This window comes from Manihot esculenta, chromosome 2 (genome assembly GCF_001659605.2).
Source record: "Manihot esculenta cultivar AM560-2 chromosome 2, M.esculenta_v8, whole genome shotgun sequence".
NCBI classification, from domain to species: domain Eukaryota; kingdom Viridiplantae; phylum Streptophyta; class Magnoliopsida; order Malpighiales; family Euphorbiaceae; genus Manihot; species Manihot esculenta.
The window spans coordinates 23,821,761-23,829,040 of record NC_035162.2 but is presented as its reverse complement, the minus strand read 5'-3'; positions in this window follow the sequence as shown (position 1 = coordinate 23,829,040).

The following is a 7,280-nucleotide window of genomic DNA, read 5'->3' as shown; positions in this document are numbered from 1 at the left end:
CTTGGTGGCTCCGGGGTGAACGTTGTATCTTGCATTATGAGCCTCTCTCATAATGTCTCCTTTTAGCCCAATGTCATCTGGTACACATAGTCTGCTCCCATAGCGGAGGATCCCCTTGCTGTCAAATCTGAACTCACTATCATTGCCTGACTGAACAGTCCTGGCAATCTTCACTAACTCCGGGTCCTCATGCTGTTTCTGAGCCACCTGCTCCAGAAACACGGGTGCCACTCTCATTTGGGCCACCAAGGCACCTGTACCAGACAACTCCATCTGTAGACCTTCCTCAATAAACTTTTAGAACTCCTTCACCACTGGCCTCCTCTCTGCCGAGATGTGGGATAGACTGCCTAGTGACTTCCGGCTTAGGGCGTCTGCCACGACATTTGTAATGCCTGGCTAGACTCCGGTATCGGAATTCCTACCGTCCGGTGGAATTTCGGATGTCGGGAACTTCTAGAAGGGTAAAGACATGTTTTATAAAATGTTTTCATGAATTTTAATGTTTTAAATATGAAATTAAATGAGTTTTTGCATGAAAAGTTCTTGGAGGAAAACCCAGGTTCGGCCGCCGAAAGTCAAGTTCGGCTGCCGAACATGCATGCGTTTTGGAGGCACGTTAGGCCCCCGAAAGCATGAGTTAGGGAAGTCCAGGTTCGGCCGCCGAAAGTCAAGTTCGGCCGCCGAACATTGCATGGATGCGGGAGCGCATTCGGCCCCCGAACGTGGCCTGGCCAGCCACCTATAAAAGGGGCACTTAGCCGAAATGGGTGAGTTTTCTCCCATTTTCGGCCACAGCAAGCTTCCGACCTTCCCTTTGCAACTCTTGTGCTCTTCCTCCAAATCTCTTCCATTTTTCTTGAGTTTTAAACTCACATTGCAAGTTTGGAGCATTTAAACCAAGTTTTGGAGCTTTGGGAACTCAGGAGCTCATTTTCGTGGATCTCCAAGTTTAGGTCGTCTCCCTCTCGATCTTCAAGAGGTAGGAGCCGATCTTAAGCTCCTTATGTGTTTTAAATAAGTTTTATGCAAGATCTAAGGGTAGAAATGCATGTTAGGGTATATGTTGAGTTATGGGTATATATTGATGTTTTGAACAATGTGTGTTGTTTGAGTATGTTTGAAGTGTTGTAGTTGGGGTATTTGATATTTTGAGGCCCCTAGGAACTTGTATGCATGTTTTAGTTGAGATTTATGCATGATTTGAGGTTTTGGGAGGCAAGGGGTTCATGTGAACCAAGTTTCTGCCCTTCTGGCAGAAACCAGGTTCGGCCGCCGAAGGGAGTTTCGGCCGCCGAACCCCTTTTGTGGAGGCAGCATTCGGCTGCCGAAGTTGCCCCCGAAAAGAGACTTTCGTCTCTGTCTGGGACTTTCGGCCGCCGAAGGTGCCGCCGAAAGTGCCTGACTTTCGGATCTGTCCAGGACTTTCGGCCGCTGAAGGTGCCGCCGAAAGTGCCCTATTCAGCTATTTCATGCATATCTTTATGTGATGTTTTCATGATGTTTTAGGGGGTTTTTGGGGAATAGTTTATAGTTATGTTCAGGTGTGTTTGGTCCCTCATTTGAGTCCACCTGTGTAGGTTCGGACCCGAGGAACCGAGGACCCCAGCAGTGAGTTCAGCTGCTTTGGTGTTGTCAGAGTCAGCCAGAGGTGAGTGGAACTAAACTTAATCTTTTAAATTAAATGTTTTATCATGTTTCATGCATCATGATTATGCAATAGGGTGATTGCACTAGTTTCACGAATATGCCGCATTGCATCGATGGTTGTTGATGTGGGTGAATGTTGGATGACCCAATTAGTCCATGACAGGAAGACCAGGACCCCATTCTACGGCCTGGCACGGAAATGAAAGACCAGGACCCCATTCTACGGCCTGGCACGATTGTGGACTCGAAGACCAGGAGCCCAGAGGAGGCCCTGGGATAATGGTAAGCAATGTATGTATGACAGGAAGACCAGGACCCCATGCTACGGCCTGGCACTATGTTAGCTTGGACTAATTGGTGACAAGTTCACCCAACCCTTATGTGAATTGTCTGTGTTATGATGCATTTCATAGAGCATAGTGTTAATGTGTTTTAATAGCTCTACTCACTGGGCTTTTAGCTCACCCCTCTCCCTTTACCCCCAGGCTTGCAGGTACAGGATATAGTGCGGGAGTCCGGATAGAGAAAAGAGGTCATGTTTTTTGTAATAGCTAGAAATGGACATGATCAAATTGTAATGTAAAAGTACAGTATAGTTATGTAATGAGGTTTATGGATGATTAGTGTGTGCTTGACCATAGATTGTTGTATCCCTTTTAATACATGATCTTAGAGATTTTGATGATGTGTATGTAAACCAACTCAACAGATGTATGTCACCCATTGAGGGTACAGATGAGATCCCACAGAGGGATCAAGGTTATGTTTATGTTATGCACAGGTTGAGTTTGGTTGATGTTCATGGATAGAAAAATTTTAATTTTTATGCACGTTGTTGATCATGTATGGGATTATACAGGTTTACAGGTTTTATGTCAGGCTTGCTACGGGTCCCGGCGGCCTTAAGTCGACCCGGATCCTAGCGCCGGTAGCGGTCCAATTTTCGGGTCGTTACAGAATGGTATCAGAGCCTGGTTTCATATGGTCGGACCTAGAGTGTCGGGCTCATAGAGGTTATAGAAGGTCAAGCACAATAGGAAAGATCATGTCCACTAGGATAGGATGTGGAGTCCTGTCTTGCATGATGATGTGAAATGCCATGATAATATGCATGTGCATTAATGATATGCTATGATATGTGATGTATGTGATGAGGGTTCATGTGTGCCCACATGAACCATATGATGCTAACGTTGCTTGTGATGCGTACTGTTTTTCAGAAATCAGGATGAGAGGAACTCGTCGATCAGCAAGATTGACTGGAGTACCACCTGAGGATGAGGGCATGAGCGCCCGTCCTCCTACATTGCCTAGGGCAATGTCAAGCAGGTCCAACAGGGACAGAGCAGTAAGAGACCCTAGAAGGTCGTTGGATCTGGGTAGAAGCAGATCAGTCAGAGGAACTGTTCAGGGAGGAGCGTCAGAGGATATGGGGGATGATATGGACGTAGAACAGAGGAGGGATGGCAGTTTGGGAGTCAGTATGTCAGAAGAAGGAGTGGGAGAGTCCCAAGGAGGCACTCAGGCCTCGGGATTTATTCAGCCACCTCACTACCCACATTTCTCACAACATCCCGGGTATTCGATGGGAGGTATATCGGATTACCCTAGTTTCACCCCTTATCCCACACAGATGCCATACCCACCATACTACCCACCATACTCTCAGTACCCAATGTATCCACCTCCACCCTACTATCCAAATCCAGCAAACCCTACCTCAGAAAATATTGCACCACCTCCACCACCTGCAGAACCAGCGGCCCCAGTTGCTCAACCTCCTAGACCTAGCTCAGTCAGTGGGAGCAAGGTCAAGATGATAGACTATATGAAGCTGGGTGCTCCCCAGTTTGAAACCGGTAATGATCCGTTCGTGTACTTGGAGCGGGTCAAGGCAATTACAGACGAGATAGGGGCGGATGACAGTAGAGCCATTCAAATGGCTGGGTTCACACTAAAGTGCAAGAAGGCACGGGAGTGGTTCAAGAATTATGTGAACCCGAGAGTGGACAGCATGACTTGGGAAGAGTTTGCAAACGAGTTTGCAGGATGGGCTTTTCCTGATAGTTCAAGGGAATTGAAGATGATAGAATTCGAGCAGTTGAGGCAAACTAATGACATGAGTGTAGACGAATATACCGACAGATTTATGGAGTTGCTGCCATTTGCAGGGCAAGACCTTAATACAGACCAGAAGAAGTCGAGGAGGTATATCATGAAGCTCCATCCCAGGTATTCCTCCTTGGTACAGTCAGCAGATAGAGAGAGTTTTCACGCCATAGTAGACATGGCTAGGAGAATGGAGGCTAGTGCCATCATTCAGGGGACAGTTAAGTAGACAGTGGCACAAGCTTCTGGTTCTAAAACTCCGGGTGGGGGAAGGTTAGATCCCTCTACCTTGAGTGCAGCAACTTCAGGCAGTAAGAGATGGGGTAAACCCAAGGGTAAGAAGAACAAGTTCTGGAGTAAAGTCAAGTCCAGTCTGGGATTTGGGAGTGGCTCAAGCTCTGGTGCGGATAATGCAGTTTGTGCGAGGTGTGGTAAGCCACACAGGGGAGTATGTCGGTTTGGGACGAACGCCTGTTTCAGATGTGGTCAGGAGGGGCATATGGCTCGAGATTGTCCAAGAGCAGTCCCGATGGCTCAGTCCCAGCAGACAGCTTCAGGCAGTGTAGCGCAGCTAGCAGCTCCAGCCATGACTCAGGCCAGTGGCAGAGGCAGAGGGAGAGGAGCAGCCTCTTCTTCAGCGGGTTTCAGAGGTGAAGGTCCATCAGCCCCAGCACGGATCTTCACAATGACACAGCAGGAGGCAGACGCATCCAACACCGTGGTGGCAGGTAATCTCGTCATTGGATGTTCGGATGTGTATGCATTGATGGACCCTGGTGCATCTCATTCTTTTATAGCTCCGAGAGCCGTGGGGAGGTTAGGTCTAATGACTTCTGGGTTAGAGTGTCCTCTCTGGGTCAGTGGACCCAAGTGTGATCCATCTGTGGCAGAGTCAGTCTGCCAGTGTAGTCCTGTGTTTGTTGAGGGAAGATGCTTGTCCGCCAACCTAGTAGTTCTAGATTTGACAGATTTTGACGTCATTCTAGGGATGGACTGGTTATCTACCCATGGTGCTACCTTGGACTGCAGGGACAAGGTAGTCAGGTTCAGAGGTCAGGATGGGTCTGAGGTCGTCTTCAGAGGAGACAAGAGGGGTACACCTAGAGGTCTGATATCAGCTCTTCAGGCTCGTAGGTTGCTCAGGAGGGGATGTCAGGGGTATTTGGCTCATGTGAGAGAGCTAAATAGTCAGGTTAGAGAGCCCGCCTCGGTGCCAATGGTTAGAGAGTTCTTAGATGTGTTCCCAGACGAGCTGCCAGGTTTACCACCTGCTAGGGAGATAGAGTTCGAGATAGAACTGATGCCTGGAACCCGACCGATCTCTATTCCTCCCTACAGGATGGCGCCAGCAGAATTGAAGGAGTTGAAGGAGCAGTTACAGGAGCTGGTAGACAAGGGCTTCATCCGACCGAGTACCTCACCCTGGGGTGCTCCAGTTTTGTTTGTGAGAAAGAAGGATGGATCCCTTAGACTTTGTATCGACTACAGACAGTTGAACAAAGTCACTACCAAGAACAAGTACCCATTGCCAAGGATCGACGATCTATTCGACCAGCTAGCAGGAGCGGGTTGTTTCTCCAAAATAGATCTGAGGTCCGGGTATCATCAGTTGAGGATCAGGGAAGAGGATGTGCCAAAGACGGCTTTCAGGACCAGATATGGGCATTTTGAGTTCCTTGTGATGCCGTTCGGGTTAACTAACGCCCCTGCAGCATTCATGGACCTCATGAACAGAGTGTTTAGCCAGTACCTGGATCACTTTGTTATTGTCTTCATAGATGATATCTTAGTGTATTCCAGGAATGCAGAGGAGCATGCCCATCATCTGCGGTTGGTTTTGCAGACCTTGAGGGAACATGGCTTGTATGCCAAGTTCTCCAAATGTGAGTTCTGGTTGAGGAGCATTTCGTTCTTGAGGCATGTAGTGTCAGAGAATGGGATTGAGGTAGACCCCAAGAAGACAGAGACTGTGGCTAACTGGCCTCGACCCACTTCAGTGACAGAGATCAGGAGTTTCTTGGGTTTGGCAGGTTACTACAGGAGGTTCGTTCAGGACTTCTCAAGGATAGCAGCTCCTCTAACCAGACTAACCAGGAAGAATCAGAAGTTTCTGTGGACCGACCAGTGCGAGGAGAGTTTTGAAGAGCTTAAGAAGAGGTTGACTTCAGCACCAGTTTTAGCTCTGCCATCTAGTGGAGAGGACTTTACAGTCTTTTGTGATGCGTCCCGTGTGGGACTGGGTGGTGTGCTTATGCAGAATGAGAGGGTGATTGCTTATGCTTCTAGGCAGCTAAAGAAGCATGAGTTGAATTACCCCACACATGACCTTGAGATGGCAGCAGTAATCTTTGCACTCAAGATGTGGAGGCATTACCTCTATGGGGTAAAATGTGAGATCTTCACAGATCATAAAAGCCTACAGTACATCCTGAGTCAAAGAGATTTGAATTTGAGACAGAGGAGATGGGTAGAGTTGCTGAGTGACTATGATTGCAAGATTCAGTATCATCCGGGTAAGGCGAATGTTGTGGCAGACGCCCTAAGCCGGAAGTCACTAGGCAGTCTGTCCCACATCACTGCAGAGAGGAGACCAGTGGTGAAGGAGTTTTACAAGCTCATTGAGGAAGGTCTACAGTTGGAGTTGTCTGGTACAGGTGCCTTGGTCGCTCAGATGAAAGTGACACCCGTGTTTCTGGAGCAGGTGGCTCAGAAACAGCATGAGGACCCAGAGTTAGTGAAGATTGCCAGGACTGTTCAGTCAGGCAAAGACAGCGAGTTCAGATTCGACAACAAGGGGATCCTCCGCTATGGGAGTCGTTTATGTGTACCAGATGACATTGGGCTAAAAGGGGACATTATGAGAGAGGCTCATAATGCAAGATACAGCATTCACCCCGGAGCCACCAAAATGTATCAGGATCTGAAGAAAGTTTATTGGTGGCCAGCTATGAAGAGAGAAGTGGCACAGTTTGTGTCAGCCTGCGAAGTTTGTCAGAGAGTGAAGCTGGAGCATCAGAAGCCGGCTGGAATGCTTAACCCGCTACCTATTCCAGAGTGGAAATGGGAGAATATAGCTATGGACTTCATAGTGGGGTTACCGGCGACGTCCAACAGATTGGACTCCATATGGGTGATTGTGGACAGACTCACCAAATCTGCTCACTTCATCCCTGTCAGGAGTGGCTATTCTGTGGACAAGTTGGCGCAGGTGTACGTTGAGGAGATAGTCAGACTGCATGGGGTTCCTGTTTCTATAGTGTTAGATAGAGGGCCCCAGTTCACCTCCAGGTTTTGGCGGAGTCTGCAGGATGCCATGGGTACCAGGTTGGATTTCAGTACTGCCTTCGATCCACAGACAGACGGACAATCAGAGAGGACCATCCAGACCATAGAAGATATGCTTAGAATGTGTGTGCTGGACTTTGGCGGTTCTTGGAGGCAGCATCTACCTTTGGTGGAGTTTGCCTACAATAACAGCCATCATGCTAGCATTGGGATGGCTCCATATGAAGCTTTATATG